Consider the following 20005-nt stretch of genomic DNA (forward strand, 5'->3'; position numbering starts at 1 on the left):
TTTGCTATGAGACTTGAAATTGAGCTCAGCTGCATCCTGTTTCCATTGATCATCCTTGAGATGTTTCAACAACTTGATTGGAGTCCACTTGTGGTATATTCAATTGTTTGAAAAGGCACACACCTGTTTATATAAGGTCCCACAGTTGACTGTGCATGTCAGAGAAAAAACCAAGCCATGAGGTCGATGGAATTGTCCGTAGAGCTCCGAGACAGGATTGTGTCGATGCACAGATCTGGGGAAGGGTACCAAAAACTGTCTGCCGCATTGAAGGTCCCCAAAAACACAGTGGCCTCCATCATTCTTAAATTACGTTTGGAACCACCGAGACTCGAGAGCTGGCTGCCCAACCAAGCTGAGCAATCGGGGGGAGAATGGCCTTGGTCAGGGAGGTAACTAAGAACCCAATGGTCACTTTGACAGATTTCCATAGTTCCTCTGTGGGGATGGGAGAACCATCCAGAAGGACAACCAGCACTCCACCAATCAGGCCTTATGGTAGAGTTGCCAGACGGAAGCCTCTCAGTAAAAGGCACATGACAGCCAGCTTGAAGTTTGCCAAAAGCCACCTAAAGGACTCTGACCATGAGAAACAAGATTCTCTGGTCTAATTAAACAAATATTTTACTCTTTGATCTGAATGCCAAGCGTCATGTCTGGAGGAAACCTGGCACCATCCCTACGGTGAAGCATGGTGGTAGCAGCATCGTGCTGTGGGGATGTTATTCAGCGGCAGGGACTGGGAGACTTGTCAGCATAGAGGGAATGATGAAGGGAGCAAGGTACAGAGAGATCCTTGATGGAAACCTGCTCCAGAGCGCTCAGGACCTCAGATGGGGGTGAAGGTTCACCTTCCAACAGGACAATGACCCTAAGCACACAGCCAAGACAATGCAGGAGTCTCTGAATGTCCTCTCTGAATGTCCTCCCCCAATACAGGTGTGCCAAGCATCATACCCAAGAAGACTGAAGGCTGTAATCGCTGCCAAAGGTGCTTCAACAAAGTGCTAGAGTAAACTGTCTGAATACTTATGTAATTTTTTTTTTTTGTGCACACAAAATAACCTTTTTTTGCTTTGTCTTTATGGGGTATTGTGTATAGATTGAGGGATTTAAAAACAAATGTAACAAAATGGGGAGTCTGAAGGGGCCTGAATCTGTTTGTTGAGAACGCTCTAATGCAATTACTATTTTACATTCTGATTCCTTCTTTTAATTGGGATTTATTCAACCTGTATGCAAATGCAGTTGCATTGTTTTTACGCCATTCCATAGAATCCTGGGGTCATCGACTACACTTCTATTGATTATCATTAATTATTTTAGTTTAATTTCAAATTTATTCCAGAATGTATTTATTTTTTTCGTGGCTCTTTTTAGGGGAATCTGAAATGTGCAGTTGGCAGTAGTAAGCGTGGTGATCAGATGAGCTCATATGTTTCTATTTTCTTAATTATAGAAGATACAGGTGGCAGGGTAGCCAAGTGGTTATAGCGTTGGACTAGTAACTGGAAGGTTGCAAGTTCAAACCCCCGAGCTGACAAGGTATGAATCTGTCGTTCTGCCCCTGAACAGGCAGTTAACCCACTGTTCCCAGGCCGTCATTGAAAATAAGAATTTGTTCTTAACTCACTTGCCTGGTTAAATAAAGGTAAAATAAATGAAAAGATAATATAAATTACATTCTCGAAAGAATGTTTTATGCCTATTTGAGTAGAAAGTGTACTCTTGCTTTTGGAGTATGTCTTCACCAGGCATCAATGAGGTTGTAATCAGACATGTTGGAGAGCCTTTGGTTGCGTGCGGATTGTAGGTTGTCTTATTAGATGCGTCCTGCATGTCCGAAATGGTTTTCATGTCCGTCCCAACAACCAGTTAGAATCCAGTTAATTCTAAAAATATGCTGTTCAGTGACTAAAAAAAACATAGGATCATATGTATTTGGATCATACATATGAATAAAGGCAATTTTATTTCCATTATGGCTACAGTTAAGGAAAGTGATTCTGCCTTTCTTTTATTCGCTTTTACCCAAGATGGTGATTGAGTTTGTCATCATGATTACACTTTTTAGTTTTTTGTTTGGGGCTGATGAAAAAAAACAGCCAGTTTGTACAAATGGTTCTCTATTCTATGTGCGTCTTTTTGTAGCAGGTGTGTTTCTTGGAGCATTGCTGTGTCAATATGGTTTAATGCTAGGATATCAAAATTGCTGGAATGTTTGATAGGACAATTTAGTCCTTTCAAATTCCAAGAGAGAATAGCGTGGCTGTTGTTTTTCAAAAAGGAATGTTACGTTATATAATTGTTATCTTTAGTGTTGATAAGCCCATGGATTTGTAACAAAAAGCAAGGACCCACACGGAATCTCATCCATGGGTTGTTTCCCACCCAGAAAGCCTTGCCTTTTATTTATTTAATCATTTTTAGAAAATGGCTGTAAAGTAACAACATTTGGAAAAAGTCAAGACTTTAGGTCTTAACTATTTTATTATACGATAGTTAACTTTTCTTATTTTAATACAGAATTGCTCTGTTTGCTGTCATGATAATGACAAAATAATGAAGTTCTATTTAGATTTTTTTTTTCTTGAATATTCATAAAAACTCTTATCTTCAAGCTCTGCTGATATAGTCCCCAATCGGTATTAGAAGGAATAGGAAAACAAGTTGTGGTTACCCCATTGAAAAAGTTTTCGCTGTGACACAAACACAATTTTCCTGTTGTCTCCTTGTTTTAGTCAATTACAAAACTACATTTAATTAAGAAAAGTACAACTGTAAAGATTACGTTTCAACATTGCCTGCTCCGTTCTCACTACTTTAAAAAACGTAATATTGTAAGGCTTCCCTTATTCCCCTTTTCATGACGGTGCTAGCAGCCAGGTGAGTGGGTGCTAACTAGCTACCGACCAGAACATTACACTAGGCAAGACCAATAACACAAACAAATTGACTATACTAAACAAGTTAAATATCTTACCAGTGATCATGTTTTCCACACACACAGCTACGTGTAGCCTACTTGGACACCGGGTCCCCACATTTCCCAATCTCCCACGCCAAATAGCCTGAAGCCACAGGGCTCTTCAGAAGGCTCTATTTCCCTACGTGGGAGCATTGTGATCCATAGGTCTGTATTTACATGTACATTGAACAAAGCAGCTATACGGTGTGTTTTGTTGTATCTGTATAACAAACAAAAAAATCAACTATGGGGGTGACTGGGAAAAAATGTTTGTTTTCCCCAATTTGTGGTTGAGGGAAATTCCTTATCGCCTTGGACTATGGGAATTCCAATACTAGAATGGACATGAACCTTCTTATGATGGGATAAAAGGTCAGTCATTTTGGTCAGGGAGTTGTCAATCATGGTTTGCCACTTCTGTGATCAAATATTGTGTAAAACAATGAATTTGAATGATTAATCTGCACTGTATGTTTGTTAGCTAGCTTACCAGCCAGTTTCAGAGGAATGATTCCATACATTTTTCTAATTAACTGCCAATATGCCAACATTCCATTCAAACAATGCAGTCAATCCACTGGCTGAAATCAGTTGATGATAGGACCGAGACAAGTTGTAAAAGCAACAAGAACTGATATTGTATCATACAATAGCACTCACAGCTTACCAAGAAAACACATATTTATGGTAATTTATGGTCTGTTTACATATATTGTAAAGGCTATTTTAGCATCCAAACCTCAAGATGTCTATTACAAGATCACCTTCACTCGTTCTTAACGTAGCTTCTAATAAGAATGTGTTTAAGAGACATGCTTCTCTGTCATATAGAGAAGAGTCCGTACGTCTGCCACAGTCAGAATGTTGCTCCCTCCTAAACATGTCCCAGTATTAATCAAATATATTTATAAAGCCCTTTTTTACATCCTCCAAGCCAAGGCTACTTACTTACTTGACTTTTTACATCAGCAGTTATCAAAGACGCAGATACAGGCAGGTGCCATCCAACCCAAACCTGCAAACCATCATCATCATCATCATCATTCAGTGCTGGATAATGGAGATGGCATTTGGGCCCAGCAGAGGGCACTGTAGCCTTGGATTCAATTTGAGGTGACTGGCTGTAGTATACAGATCTAGGATCTTAATTTGAGACAGTTTTCTACCGCATGAAAATAATCCTGCAGGAACAGGAAATGTGAATTATTACGTGGATTATGATTCATTTCAATTTTGAAACATTTTCCGGAAGGGAGTATCGAGTCTGAAATGTTTTGCATTGCAGGAAAGTTATCCTGCAACGGGGTGATCAAATTATGATCCTACATCTGTGCCTCCATTTATGTGGGAATTGAACCCCAGTAATCTAGTTGTGTGACATCTACCCTCTTACAAATCACTTGTTGGGGCTGCCATTCATTGATTGTCAGTTCCCTTATCATGTATGTATGATCACAATGCGTCTGAAATACGTTTCCATGATGCTCAAAAGGCTCACCAGACCCATTTTGTGTATAGCCTACTGTACCTGTAGTGAAAAATAATGGGGGGAGAAACCCTGCTCTATTGTCATTGTAGGTTATAGCTTTTGATGTGCAGCCTTGACCAACATGGATTTATTACATACAGCTGCTGCTGCTGTTTTTATGTGAAAAACTGGATTAATCCCCCCCCCCCCCTGTTCTCTTTCTCTCTGTGGACAGGCCCAGCGAGAGTTGTGGTTGATGTCAGAAATTAGGTTAAAACCTCTTTATTCCTCTGACCCTTTCACAGATAAGCGTCTCTGATGGTCTTTTTCCCCCTTCACTCTGTTCTGTGGTGCACAGAATTCCGAGGTTTCTCTCTCTCTCTCTCTCTCTCTCTCTCTCATCCCGAGGATTATCTGTAAAATGCACAGCCGTAAGGCTTACAATCCTCTTTACTTTGGGGCTCTGTTTTCATCTGAGGTCCTCCACTGGCTACTATCAGTATTTGATAACATTTTTCTTGAATAACTTCCCCTCATGAAAACCTTACTGTGGCTAGTTGTCTGTTATGACTGAGAGTGTTTTCTAGTATTGACAGCAGGGGAGGGCTGCCTTCAACATCATTCTCCCAACACTTGTAATCATTCTCGTCTTGACAGCGTTCTTAGATTTTTTTGTGTCAGTGTGGGAGGATGAGGATGTGAGTGTGTGTTGGCTGCTGTTGGGGTTTTCAAATACCAATGTCAGGTCTCATTAGTTGAGAATGCTGATCCATCCTTTAAAGGAGGTTAATTGCTCATCTCAAGCCTAGAGGTGCTAACCCTCTCTCCATCTCAGTCTCTCTCCTCCTCCCTATTTGTCCCATCCCACTCTCCATCTCTTTTCCTATCACTCTCTTTCCCTCCCTTTCTCCATCTCTCTCCGCCCCCTCTCTTTTCCTTTCTCCTTATCTTTCCGTCTGTCTCGCTTTCCATCTCTTGCTCTCCATTTCTCCATCTCTCCCCCTCCTCTTACTACCTCTTTCCTTCCTCTCCCACCCTCTCCATCTCTCTCTAACCCACCTCTCTCTCTTCCTCCCTTTCTCCCCCTCTCCATTCTCCCATCCCCCCCTTCCCCCCTCCTTCTCTCTGGGTCCGGGAGTATATGAGATCATCTGTGAGTGCAGAAAATAGAGAAGAGAATCCCCCTCAGTGAGGCCTCCTGTGAATGGAGGAGGAGAATCCTCTGAGTGTTGGGCTTTCTTTGATTTGTGAGGGATATTCTTTGATGTTACGCGGATACCCTTTGAGACCACTGAATAAAATGAGGATTTGCAATTTATGTTCCAGATGCCCCCCCAACCGTATTTTCGTTATTAATACGTTTATTTTTTGCCCCCTCCAATTTTAGAATTCACTGCACATTTGATGTGGTTCTGCAGTAAGAAAAAGCATCACAATAAACTGTCGTAGTGCGATTTATACCTCAGTTATATCTTCCTCATGCCTCAGCAGCAATAGCCTTCCGGTGGAGGGTGTTTAGTGGTCCGCTTAGCCACAGACTGATAAGACGTTGGCAGCCACTTGAAATCAATTGAGCCATGCCTTTACCCCTCCTTATAAGTCCCCAGTGATGCATCCCCAGCCACAGCCCAGCCCCGTTCCAGCCCCATTAATGTATGATTAGGCCAGGCGTGTAGAATGGACCAGCCATTGAAATAGCAGAGGCTGACATGTCACATTTGATAAGACCTGGAGATCTGGTATATATTTGAACAACTGCCTTCTCTTCTCCAGGGAGCGCCTCTGCTCAATGTTTCATGGGTTTATTTTCATTCCGTGGTCCTTCTGTCGCCTGAGATTTGCCGCTCTCTCTGACAGAGCAGGCAGGAAGTGTGTGTTTGTGTGATCGTGGCTCGTTGAGGTGTGATGGTGTACACTCACACACATGTACACACACATACTGTATGCACACACACTCACATCATTTCAACATACAATATTGACGTAGACAATATGGACTCCCACTACATACACACACCCCATGCAAGGTGGAATTGTTGCCCATGTGCACTGGGCACACATGGTTGAGACATGTTGACGAATCCCAGCACACACACTCCAGCCTGCGGCATGAAGTCATCCTAAGCACACATGGACACACACTTCCTTAGAGGCGTTTCACATTTAGCCGGCTGATAGCTGAGTCATATCCGTGTTCCTAGATGACATTGTGACTGATGACCAGTGATAACCGATGATCAACGAGCCCTCCGACAAAAACCAGGTTACTACCTGAGCTGGCCAATAAGAACTCGTCTTTTCGCGTTTCGTATGCAAGACGTTAGGCTACGGTGTGCCCTACTGAACGCAATCCTGATGTTTATCCACAATGAACTGAGACTGAACACGCGTGTAAAGAAATCAGTTATTTTACAGTGCCTTAACAAATGTGTTGCTACAGAGACCTGTACAAGGCGTAGTGTAAGAGTGACACTGTCTGCACCGCCCTCTATCTAGTGAGAAAGTTGCCCCCTTATTCTGTTTGTCACTATGGTTACCACCCCTGGGTACCTTCAGAAGAAGATGTGATGATGATGGTGGGGTGGTTTGCCCTAGGGCCCCTCTCCTCTGTGGGTGTGTGTGTGCGTATGTCAGCCCCAGAACCCTCATCACGCTTTCCCTGACCTCTGTCACCTACCCCGGGGACTCGCCAGCCAGCCAGGTGAGAAAAGCACGCAACTGGAATAAAAAGGACTAAGGTCTATTTGTGTCCGTGTGTACGGTCCCTGGAGCAAGGTTGTGTGGTTATAATGAATTTTCAACAAAGACCCTTCACACCGATGAGCAGATCTGTCTGTATATTTTAGAAGCAGCACTGCAGCAGTGTCCTGTTGGGTTGTTGATCAATGCCCTGACAGGACTGAGAATTCAGGGGAGACATCAGGTGTGCACTTGAGATTGTCATGCTTTCTGAGACTGGACTGTGTCTATGGACTCCTATGGGGACACCTGGATGCTATATGACAAGGTTATTAATGACACACCAAATTGAAGGACACATTCCTAGGTTGTCTTCATCGCTCGTCTTGACGCCCAGAGAAGTGTTCAATAGCTCGGTAGCCGCATGAATATGATACGGAAGATGGTATCTGCTTCTGCGACTGCAATAAAGACAACCGGGAACACGACGAAAGACGCAAAGACTTCAAAGAGCGCAGCTTTTCCCTGTAGCTCTTCAATGTCTCTGCCATTGACCTCCTGCTGCTCTTTATAGTCTCCTCTCAACCGTGAAACACAACAACAATTTATTTACGGGAATGAATCGGCACACGCTCCATTAGCGAACTCTGACGGAGAGCGAGCATCACGTTCAGGAGCGTGCAACTTGGGAGTCTAAAAATACCTTCATTGATATGTAACTGGAGTGAATCAAAGAGTACTCGCATGTCCCAGTGAGCTTCTCATCCTTTTCTAATTAAGGTTTCCTCCTTTTTTGGTGCATGGAGGTTTTAAAGGTAGGTACTTTCTCCTCCTCCTCCACATGTCTGAGACGGTTGTTGTCTCACTCAGGCCCTCTGCTCATGCATAGTGACAAGGAATAAAAAAAAGATTCCCCCCCTTGGGGCCTTCTGGATAATTGTTGTTACTTTGCCCAGGGGCTGGGAGGATCTGGAGGATGGACAGTGATGGGGCGTCCAGGGGCTGGGGGGATCTGGAGGATGGACAGTGATGGGGCGTCCAGGGGCTGGGAGGATCTGGAGGATGGACAGTGATTGGGTGTCCAGGGGCTGGGGGATCTGGAGGATGGACAGTGATGGGGCGTCCAGGGGCTGGGGGATCTGGAGGATGGACAGTGATGGGGCATCCAGGGGCTGGGGGGATCTGGAGGATGGACAGTGATGGGGCGTCCAGGGGCTAGGGGGGATCTGGAGGATGGACAGTGATGGGGCGTCCAGGGGCTGGGAGGATCTGGAGGATGGACAGTGATGGGGCGTCCAGGGGCTGGGAGGATCTGGAGGATGGACAGTGATGGGGCGTCCAGGGGCTGGGGGGATCTGGAGGATGGACAGTGATGGGGCGTCCAGGGGCTGGGGGGGGTCCGGAGGATTTAAAGTTGGGGGACGTCCAGGGGGTGGGGATTCTGGAGGATGGACAGTGATGGGGGTTCGTGTTTTTCGTTTCACAGAGGCCACCATAAGTGTTTTCAAACATAGTTTCTTACTATGGGAAATGTGGCGTTTGAACACTTGCAGAATAGTGTGAGGTTCTCTACAGATATGTGTATTTCTTTTGCAAGCTATGTATATCCTTGCATCTTTTTCCCCTTGTATTGATTTAACCTTTTATTTATTCAGGTTGGTCAATTAAGAACATACAGTATTCTCAATTTTCTACCTTTAGAACCTCGTAAGACAAAGATGGCCAAAATAGCCAGAACAAAGCACTAACCTTTGTACCCGTTCACAGCATTCTGCCACACATCGGGTAATAAAAAGAGACATCTGTTCGACGCTCTCTAGGTGTGTTAACGTGACGGTACACTCGAATGGGCTTTTGAGAAGTTTCTAGGACTAGACAATCTGGTACAAGCAGACACTCTTGTTTCACCCTCGACCCTGCCCCCACTCAGAGCTTGTACAGTAAAGCAAGCCAAATGAGGGACATGATACAAATGCCGACAATAACCTTCTTCTGCATCAAGCTCGTGTAATATATTATGAATGGTTGCCAATGTAAGCTCAGACAGACAGTAGCCCAGAGAGCGCCGTCGGCAAATCACATCAAAGTTCCTCTATTCTACACATAGCCACACCTGGTTTCAAATACTATTCAAAATCATTTCTCTGTGGTTGACTGCGCTTGCCTGGCTTAATGTACCAATAGAGCAGTCCCAAAACGGCTAGCTCCACCCATATGGCACGCCAGGCAGGCTAGAGAAACACTCAAAGTATATTAGAACCAGGGACGGACTTAGTTATTTGGAGACCCCTGTCTGAGGCCTGTCTGTGGGTTTTATAGTAAAAATGTGCCATAAATACAACCAATCATGACGTTTTCATCAGATTGTCAAACAAATCACTTCAAAAAGTAGGCTACTTCTCTGCATGTTCATCCAAAATTATTCCAGCAAGCATCCAAACAGTGCAATGTGCACCAGCCAACTGTCCTTCAATTCGCAAGTGGCTGAAACGATCTCACCAGAGAAAGCATCAGAGCGAGCGAAACAGCAACCCTCTGTCTTACTATATGTAGCCCAAGTATCTGATTCTGTCTGGCCCAAAACTTGTACGACATGCCATTCTCTTTTCTCAGACAAATCAAAAAATGTAATCAAATTGTATTTGTCACATACACATGGTTAGCAGATGTTAATGCGAGTGTAGCAAAATGCTTGTGCTTCTAGTTCCGACAATGCAGTGATAACCAACGAGTAATCCAACCTAACAATTTCACAACAGCTACCTTATACACACAAGTGTAAAGGGATGAAGAATATGTACATAAAGATATATGAATGAGTGATGGTACAGAACGGCATAGACAAGATGCAGTAGATGGTATTGAGTACAGTATATACATATGAGATGTGGATGTGGAAAGCCTACATCGGAGGATGCGGACGATTGAGACACAGCCCATGCACAATAGAGATAACATATCTCTAGTTTAAACAGACAGATTTTGATGGAGATTTCTTTATTGATTTTTATATATATATGTTTCAATATATATATTTTTATGCCCAGCTCATGAGGCCCCTTGATGAGGTATGGCCTGAGGCCATTGCCTCTTCTGCCTAATGGTAAGCCTGCCAGTGATTAGAACCCAGGTCTGCATGAATCCACCACACGCTACGAGGCCAATCGTTGGGTTTTCTTTTCTGACTGACATCCTCCACATGAGCAGTAATTCGTCCAGAGCTGCGCTTCCTCGTTCGTGTACACTTGAGAGCCCTGACATCAATTAAGCCGTTCAACTTTCAATTCCAGGGGTAGTTTAGCCATTCTGCTCCCAGATTAGTAGTTCAGTGTGTTTTTGTGTTAGTTCACTGGGTTGAAATACATTTCTCCACTAATTTAGTAATTGCTTGTGAAAGCGCTTTTTATCTGTGTTTTGGATGAGCCTGTGTAGCAGCATCAGACAGTCACTACTATATACTCCAGGCACGATAGATTTCTAGGTGTTTTATCATTTTTTACTCTGCTGCAGCACACGGCTTTTGACATTTCTGGCACCGACAGTTGTCCTCACATGCAGGCTGCTCCACACATGGCCAAACAAAATATACTGAACAAAAGGCTTTCACTTGTTTTCATTTTTTTTGTTATTGCCGAGCCATTAGTGCTTTTTGAGGTTGGTTCGGTTTCGGTTGGACTATTAAAAGATAATCACGGTTTGAAACGTTAAATGCACTATGCCTTATGTGGATTGAATGCTGTAACAACACTTTTAAATATAAAATAATATCAGTTATTAACCATAATGTGTTCACTTTACTTTACTTTAATCAAATATTAGTTGTTGTGTATATTACATTTGTTCTATTTGATGACTTTATTATTTCATTCCAAGTCCTCATCTCCATGGCCAGGTCGCAATTGTAAATGAGAACTTGTTCTGAACTTGCCTACCTGGTTAAATAAAGGTGAAATAGAGGTGCTGCCTATGCTGTCTGACAAAATCACTATTTTAATAGTTCTTCAAAGTAAATAAGGCATACTTTTATGACTGCTGAATATCAACTATCAATCACTTAGATCATGACATACCTCACGAAGCAACTGTTCTGCTCTCTATACCTCTCGATCAAGCATTCTATCTTTCTCACTCACTTTGTGTCTTCCCCACACTAAACTAACGTAGCAGGCATAAAAGAAACACAGACAGACCAGTAGGCGCACAATAGATTATGGTCATTGTAGTTAATTACCACGTTTTCCACACTAAACTAGGTAGAATATTGGCCTGTTGGAAACTACAACTGCCTACTACATCACACAGTTCGGGCTTAATCGGGTTTATCTCTAGAGAACTGTGCAATATGCAGTATTGAGCTCACTGAGAAAAAAAAGTAGAACATAGAATTCAAATTGTTGAACTGACTTCTGTCAATTAATTGCTTTTTATTTTTTTAAACAAGAAAAACATACATTTCGGTTAATCACTCATTATTTTTTTTCATACTAAATCAAGACCCTGTAAAATATGTCCAACACAGAGGGTGTCTACAACCTATAAAACTGTGGCCTACGCCGAGCGTGTCTACGACCTGTAAAACTGTGGCCTACGCCGAGGGTGTCTACGATCTGTAAAACTGTGGCCTACGCCGAGGGTGTCTACGACCTGTAAAACTGTGGCCTACGCCGAGGGTGTCTACGACCTGTAAAACTGTGGCCTACGCCGAGGGTGTCTACGACCTGTAAAACTGTGGTGGCCTGTAAAACTGTGGCCTACGCCGAGGGTGTCTACGACCTGTAAAACTGTGGCCTACGCCGAGGGTGTCTACGACCTGTAAAACTGTGGCCTACGCCGAGGGTGTCTACGACCTGTAAAACTGTGGCCTACGCCGAGGGTGTCTACGACCTGTAAAACTGTGGCCTACGCCGAGGGTGTCTACGACCTGTAAAACTGTGGGCCTACGACCTGTAAAACTGTGGCCTACGCCGAGGGTGTCTACGACCTGTAAAACTGTGGCCTACGCCGAGGGTGTCTACGACCTGTAAAACTGTGGCCTACGCTGAGGGTGTCTACGACCTGTAACACTGTGGCCTACGCCGAGGGTGTCTACGACCTGTAAAACTGTGGCCTGCCTACGCCGAGGGTGTCTACGACCTGTAAAACTGTGGCCTACGCCGAGGATGTCTACGACCTGTAAAACTGTGGCCTGCCTACGCCGAGGGTGTCTACGACCTGTAAAACTGTGGCCTACGCCGAGGATGTCTACGACCTGTAAAACTGTGGCCTACACCAGAGAGCATACGGTACATGGTGTGACACACAATCTAAAATTACTAGATTTGCAAATGATTTTAACCACATTTGAGATTTATTGAAAGACTGCTCTTCATCTGAGCTGCATTATATCCCATATCCTATACATATGTAGGATCTTACTTGATCACACGTTTTTTTTGTTAATGAGAATTTTCCTGCAGACCAGGAAATGCAAACAGGTAATGTATTCTAGGTTTTAAAAAGCTTCTAAAGTTTGTCATTTCCATTTTAAATGTCAGATGTGATTTGCCCTAATGAAAAGTGTATCAACCCCTACAAAAAATGTCCATGAATCATAATCCATATAATAATTCCTGTTGCCGCAGGATTACTTTCGTGCTGTAGCAAACTGGCTCAAATTAAGATCCTACATCTGTAACTGTGGATGAGTGTTATGCTAAAGCTTCTGGCTGCTCTCTCCATTAGAGTTAAGCTGCTTCTACTAGTCTGATATATAGGAGCTACTCTTCTCTACCAGCGCTATAAGTGTGCGTGCGCCTGTGTGCGTGTGTAGCTGGCTAGTGCTTATTGCAGTGGGTGGCGTCTGCTGCGGAAGGGGAGGGGTGATGTTTACAGTATGGGCATTACAAGGAAGTGGGCATGATGTGATGGTATGAGGACGTAGCATGGTGATGAGTGACTCTCTGTCCCATAATCCCCCCCCCCATCTCTCACTCTCTCTATGTCTGGAGGCTGGAGGAGAGTGACTCAGTGTGTCTCTATCCTGTGGCCTTCCCTAATCTTCCACTCTCCCGTCCCTTGCTCAGACAGAGGCCCCTAAACCCCCTATGTGTATGGGTGTGACAGACTGCCTCGGAAATGCTGTCTGGCATGGGACGACTGGACACCGTCCCCTGGATAGACGTGACCGCCGTAGCCTGGTTCACAGGGTCCGCTTCTCGCAGGCTCAGACCGTCAACATGGTGTTATGACACTGTCACTGGCTGATGTTACACTCGTTTGTCAGTTGGTTGTAATGTGTCACATTTATTGTGCTGGCGTGGGACCGCTGGATGCGGTATCCTCACCGTGCCCTTTTCTAACGCCCTCTGCCTCAGCGCGACAGGACAGCAGTCTACTGGCTTACAAACAACATCCTCTCACTCATCCGCTTGTTGTTCTACGGTAACATTTCTACTTCTCTTCCTCCGGCTGTCTGTCTCCGTTATCTCCAGAGGGTCTCCGTAATCGTCTGGAGTCCTGCGGTTGATTATCCTCCTCCTGCTGTGGTGTATCACTGCTCCTCGGTGGGCATCTTGCCAAGTCAAGGTGGCATTTCTGCAACATGACACCAGGTGTTGTTTCTGTTTATGCAGAGGAGTTGTGCTTCCTGTGCTGTTCCATCCCTAGACAGCAACACACACTAGTTAATCCCGTCGGGGTCTATTGTAGAGCTGGAATAAAGACACGCGTTTTGGAAGGGAGTTATTTCTCTAAGGGCAGGGCAGGCTGATGTGTTCATTGTGCGCTTACAAAGAGATTGAGCCCCGAGAGCTGGAGCACGTACATACAGACACACACATACATACACACACTCACACAAAGCTAATGTAAGCTAATCACACCCTGCTATAAAGCAGTCCAAATATACACTACCAATTTACTTCCAAATGACTTCCTTTACCACTGACTCTCTTTCTTTGACAGGTTTTTATTGCAGATTATGTGGTCCTCTTTGGTCGTTTTAAGTTGGGGAAGCACTTCTTTGCCGTATACAAGAGTTTTTCCCATTTAGCGTAAGAACATCATTGCTTGCGGTTAGTCAGCTACTTAGAGTTCACGCCAGGCTAAATGGGAGAACTCTCTCATCAGAAGAAAGAAGGATGTCAAGAATGCCTCCTAGATTTGCCGGTCTTTTCTCATAAGGGTCCGTGTGTTGGTTAAGAAGGGAGTTAGCGCGACAGTAGCAGGCAGTTAATTAGCTGGGCTGGGTGGAAGTGGGTGGTTGGAGGGTTCATGTTCAGTGGTGGTTTACTGAGGCACCACCGACCGTTTGTGTGCATGCCTGGCCTGTCTGGCATCTTGTCTGTATCTCTAACCCTACTTGACTGGACGTGGTGGAGGAGGCCACAACACTAGCTGATATAATGAATAGCCTTACCCAAGGGGAACAATTAGATGTGTCTGATCTGATGGGGGGGGGGGCATTTTGCTCCAGCGAGAGACAGTTCTGCCATGCTTAACACACAGGCCTCGGAGTTAGGCAAGGCGCCCAGAGAGAGGTAGCTTCGGACACGAGCCGCATGTCTCTCGTAACGCTTCTGTTCTATGTCAAATTCTCTTCTAGTTCTACGCTACGCCATTAAAAGGAGCGTGGACCTGGGGTCTTAGGGTTTGGGAATTGCTGTCTGAACCGCTTTTCTGTGAGAATCACCACGGTTGTTATACCCATTGCTCTTCACTACAACGAACTGGAAGATTGCCTCAAGGAGTTGGAGCGAATCAAATACCGTGCGGAGCAGTGGAGAGCCACAGTCTTTGTTCTGGGCCGGGAGACCCCAGACGTTTCCAATCAAAAGAGAATATTGAATATAAAGGATTGAAAAATGTGTCTCGTGTCTCTCCCTCAAGCAAAATGATTGAAACGCTCTTTGATATGGAACACCAAATACAGGACTCTCTCCCCATGCCCTCTTTTTTTATTATTATTATTATTTACATATGGGTGACTTAGACTTTGCCCAGGGGCCTAGGGCCCTAATTACTGTACTCTACTTTAGACTCCACATACAGTTCATGAGAAGCCCCTTTCTTTCTTCTTGTCATTTACATAACGTACACTCCACTGTAACAAGAAAGGGTGCCACAGCAGCTATGTCGAACCGGAGAGGGTTCAAGGGCTCGCTTCATGTACGGCGCTCAAAAAAGATTCTAGCTGTTCATGCTGTATGTCCTCCTATACAAAAGAGATGTGCAGCGCTGTGGCTCCTGTTCTTCAGCCTATATTATTGTCCGTGGCGGGGTTGCTGTTATCATTGTTCATCGGGTAGTAATGATAGCAGCGGTAGTGGCGATTTTGATAATACTCTTACACCTTCAGATAGACAATAGACATTTTTGGGGTTTCTAGGTTTCTGCAGGGCGAGAAGGACAACTGTGTTTTCTGTTATCACTAGTGGTAGTAGTGATAGTACTGATAATGCAGTATACGGTATGGTCCTTCATATACCACAAATCATAACTAGACTGTTGGAGCTCTCTGCAGGAGGCAGATGAGGTGAACAGTTTAACAGATATGAGTGTTAAAATAGGGTGGGGGGGGGGGTGATCTTAGTTTTGGCCCAGAAGCTAAATCGGACAGTTGACGTTGTGACACCTGAGTTACTGTTGGGGGTAGAGAGCATATGGCAGGTTGGGAATATGGCATGCAAACTGAGTCTGTAATTAGTCCAATGGTCCAAATGAGGTTATTGCAGTGAAGGGGGGAAAAGGAGGCGTGTGCGCGTCGATTAGGAGGGGTGTGCGCAAAATAATTCTGCATTGCTTCATTATGTAAGCAAATCCATAGGCTGCAGCTAGTGTGACAAGCCCTACAGCTCCCTGCTCTCCTCTCCTCCAATCCTGTCTGCGTGTGCCCTAAACAGATGCTAATCAACGATTGTTCTCCCCTGAAGTTCCCCGGCTAATTGTTTCTCTGGAGAACCCGACCTTGCATCTTGTCTCTACTGTGGCAAATGGCCATAAGAATGCACTAATGTGTTACTGTTGTGTTGGTGCACTTTCAGTGAAGCACCAAGAGAGAGGACAATGCACTGGAGTAGTAACACATTTTAGTTGTGGTTTCAGTTCGCCTGTGCCACTATGTATGTCAGAGCGGCTACATCATGCTCTCACAAACATGACATGACACCTATCAAGACTGCGCGATGACTGGGCAAATGTTCTGTTTCTCTCTCTCTTTCTGTTTATCGCGGTACTCTCTGTTGCCCTGTGTTCCTTTCATGTCGACCATGTAATAATAAAGTTAGAGGGGGCAGGCCTGCTGTTTCCAGGAGGAGCTTGTCCGGGCGGAAACAGAGGAGGAGAGAGACAAATAGGAGGAGAGAGACAAAGAGGGGAAAAGAGGCAAGAGACAGACGGAGGGGAATCGAGACAGACCGAGGGCAAAAAAGGAGGGAAGAGAGACAAAGGGGAAAAGAGGAGAGAAGAGAGAGGGGGAAAGAGGAGGCAAGAGACAGAGAGGGGAAAAGAGGAGGAAAATAGACATGGCGCAAAAGAGGAAAGAAATTACGAGTGAGAGAGGAAAAGCGATGTCACACACACAGCCTAGCCAGCCCAGCGAGATTAATGTGGTTTGGCTAAATCTACCCTTTAGCCACTTATTATTATTCACAAACTCTCAAATCCTCCTCCATCGCTGCATCCTCCAAACTGAACCCTGTGAATAAAGTATGTAGGTTTCAGGAAATAAGGCACTTTCAGTTTAAATTGAACAAGAAGCAAAAATCTAGAGGTACTGTACATGCATGCTAAAACTTCTACTTCTCACTTTGAATTAGAAGTAGCTTTTTTTTGGTGTGTTTTGGATATGTTTAGCCTGGAATCCAAAGGGAATAATATCCCTATTCACCTTGGATTCCAGGCTGTGATTTGAGGGCAAATCACTGAAAACCCATTAACCATTTGAGTGGCTAAGGACAGACCAACACCCATCCAAACCAAGATCATCAACTGCTCTTGCTCCTCCACTTGTCTCTTATCTATTGTCTTAGTTCTCACTGCCCAACCCACCCGATTGGCTAGCTGCATACTGTATAGCACGTGTGCAATTAACGGTGACCAGATGGTCCAAGTTCACATTCAATCAATGGCTGTGATGAAGTGATGGGAAGGGAAGCCCAGTTCTCCCCCAGGAGTCTGACTACAGCATGGCATCAGCATGGCAGCGTGGTCACTGATCCGTGGCCACATCCAACATGTTTGATCAAGTGACTCTGTGGAGGAGGGAATGTATTAACTTTGAAATTGGAATGCATGTTGGAGAGTATAATTATCGTATAGTACCGACAATGTTTTGTGTAAGACAGGTGCCCACGTCATCAGGAAAGAAATCAATCTAATTCTCATACATAATTGATGACAATATGTGTCTGTTAATGTAGATGGTGAAGCAGTTTGTATATTTGTAGTGGTGGTGGTGCATCGAGGCAAAAATAAATAATAGAGGTGCCTTCAGAAAGTATTCACACCCCTCCCCTTGACTTTTATGTGTTACAACCTGAATTTAACTGTTGCCAGAGAGGAAGGAAATCGCTCAGGGGATTTCACCATGAGGCCAATGGTGACTTTAAAAAAGTTAGAGTGGCTGTGATCATAAACATTGTAGTTACTCCACAATAGTAACCTAAATGACAGAGAGAAAAGAAGGAAGCCTGTACATAATACAAATATGACAAAACATGCATCCTGTTTCTAATGAGGCACTGAAGTAAAACTGCAAAAAATGTGGCAAAGAAATTAACTTTATCTCCTGAATACAACAAGTTATGTTTGGGGCAAATCCAACACAACACATCACTGAGTACCACTCTTCATATTTTCAAACATGGTGGTGGCTGCATCATGTTATGGGTATGCTTGTCGTCGGCAGGATTTGGGGAGGTTTGTTTTAGTACTAAAATAAACAGATTAGAGCTAAGCACAGGCAAAATCCTAAAGGAAAACCTGATTCAGTCTGCTTTCCACCAGACACTGGGAGACAAATTCAGCATTCAGCCAGACAATAATCTAAACAACAAGGCCAAATATACATTGGAGTTGCTTACCAAGATGATATTGAATGTTCCTGAGTGGCCAGGTTACAGTTTTGATTTAAATTGACAAGACTTGAAAATGGCTTTCTAGCAATGATCAACAACTTGAGCTTGAAGAATTTTTAAAAGAATAATGTGCAAATATTGTACAATCCAGGTGTTCAAAACTCTTAGAGACTTACCCAGAACGACTCACAGCTGTTGCTGCCAAAGGTGATTTGAACATGTGTGAATACTTATTTTTAAAAAAAAAAACATTTCAACAACAACATTGACTTTGTCATTATGGGGTATTATGTGTAGATGTTGTAAAAAATAAATAATATTTAATCTATTTTAAATTCATACTGTAACACAATAAAATGTGGAATAAGTCAAGTGGTATGAATACTTTCTGAAGACACTGTGGGCTTATTCCGGAGTAGCTAGCCGAGGATGACGAAATGTATGAAGGTGGTTAATCGTGTGATTTTAAAAATAAAAAAAACCTTGCCTGAGACCCAAAAACCTACGCTTTAGCTCTAAGGTCTAACAGTCAGGAGATTTGTGTTCAAAGCGAGTAGGTCATAGAAAACATGTGGCTTTCAACCTAATACAAATTGTTACTAACCTCCTCCTCACACACGCTGCTTCAGCCCTCCTGCCATGATTTGAGTTGAAGGTTGTTAGGAAATGACTAAAGGAATGACCTTGCTCCGAGTGGAAAAGAGAAATCTAATTAGACATTTCCGAGCTTGAGTCAGACGCAACCAGTTACGTAACCCAGCAAAAAGCTTGCTGAATGTGAATCCAGGCAAGAAGAACTGTGGACGCTCTGGACGCTCTCTCCGTCTGGCTTTCTTGCTGTGACTCTTTCTCTCTCTCCCGGATTCGCTCTCTCTCTTAGTCCTGTTGTTTTCCCAACACACACACACACACACACACACACACACACACACACACACACACACACACACACACACACACACACACACACACACACACACACACACACACACACACACACACACACACACACACACACACACACACACACACACACACACACACACACACACACACACACACACACACACACACACAAGGTTCCATGGTTTCTTGAGATGTGTATAGGCCTGTGTGCGTGCGTGTTCAGAAATGTTTGTGACTAGGAAACGGTTCACACTTTAAGAAACCCTCATTTGTAAGTGAAAACTTTCTCAAACACTTGTCAGGATTATTGATTATTAAAAGTGTCCTTTTGTGGACTAGACTATCGACTTCTAAGGACACAGTGTGGAAGGTTATTTCTAAGGCAAGGCCATTTCTCTATAGACAATTTTTTGTTTGGATTATTTTTGGATTATTGCTTATTTGGGGATTTTGGGAGTAAACTAGCTAACAAACCCAGGTTGACTGTGGGAAATTCCACGGAAACAGCATGTTTTGACTCTGATTGTTTCACTTTAAAATGTATGCCAAACAAAAACCATTGATTTCAAAGTTGAACAAGCCATTACAACTCTATACACAAGGACTACTTTGAACACTTTACACAAACAATTCCACAAAAACACATTTACTGGAAGAACTGACAAACTTTGGTGAAATAATTACGGTAAAATCTCAGTTTTTTTTATGCGACCACGCTTTCACAAAACTCTGTTAAATATCTGCTCCGAATTAAGATTCAAAGATGTCTACAGTAACAGTGGGGTGTCAGCTATGACATGACACCTTGAGTTTAAAACTCAATATTTTCGTTATTGAACTAAAATAGGTGAAGTGGATTTACATCCGGTAATGGCATTGTGGTAACGGAATTAGGTCATGGGTCATAGAAATGCGTAATTATGGATATTC

The sequence above is a fragment of the Oncorhynchus gorbuscha genome, linkage group LG08, assembly GCF_021184085.1.
Source record: "Oncorhynchus gorbuscha isolate QuinsamMale2020 ecotype Even-year linkage group LG08, OgorEven_v1.0, whole genome shotgun sequence".
Taxonomy (NCBI): domain Eukaryota; kingdom Metazoa; phylum Chordata; class Actinopteri; order Salmoniformes; family Salmonidae; genus Oncorhynchus; species Oncorhynchus gorbuscha.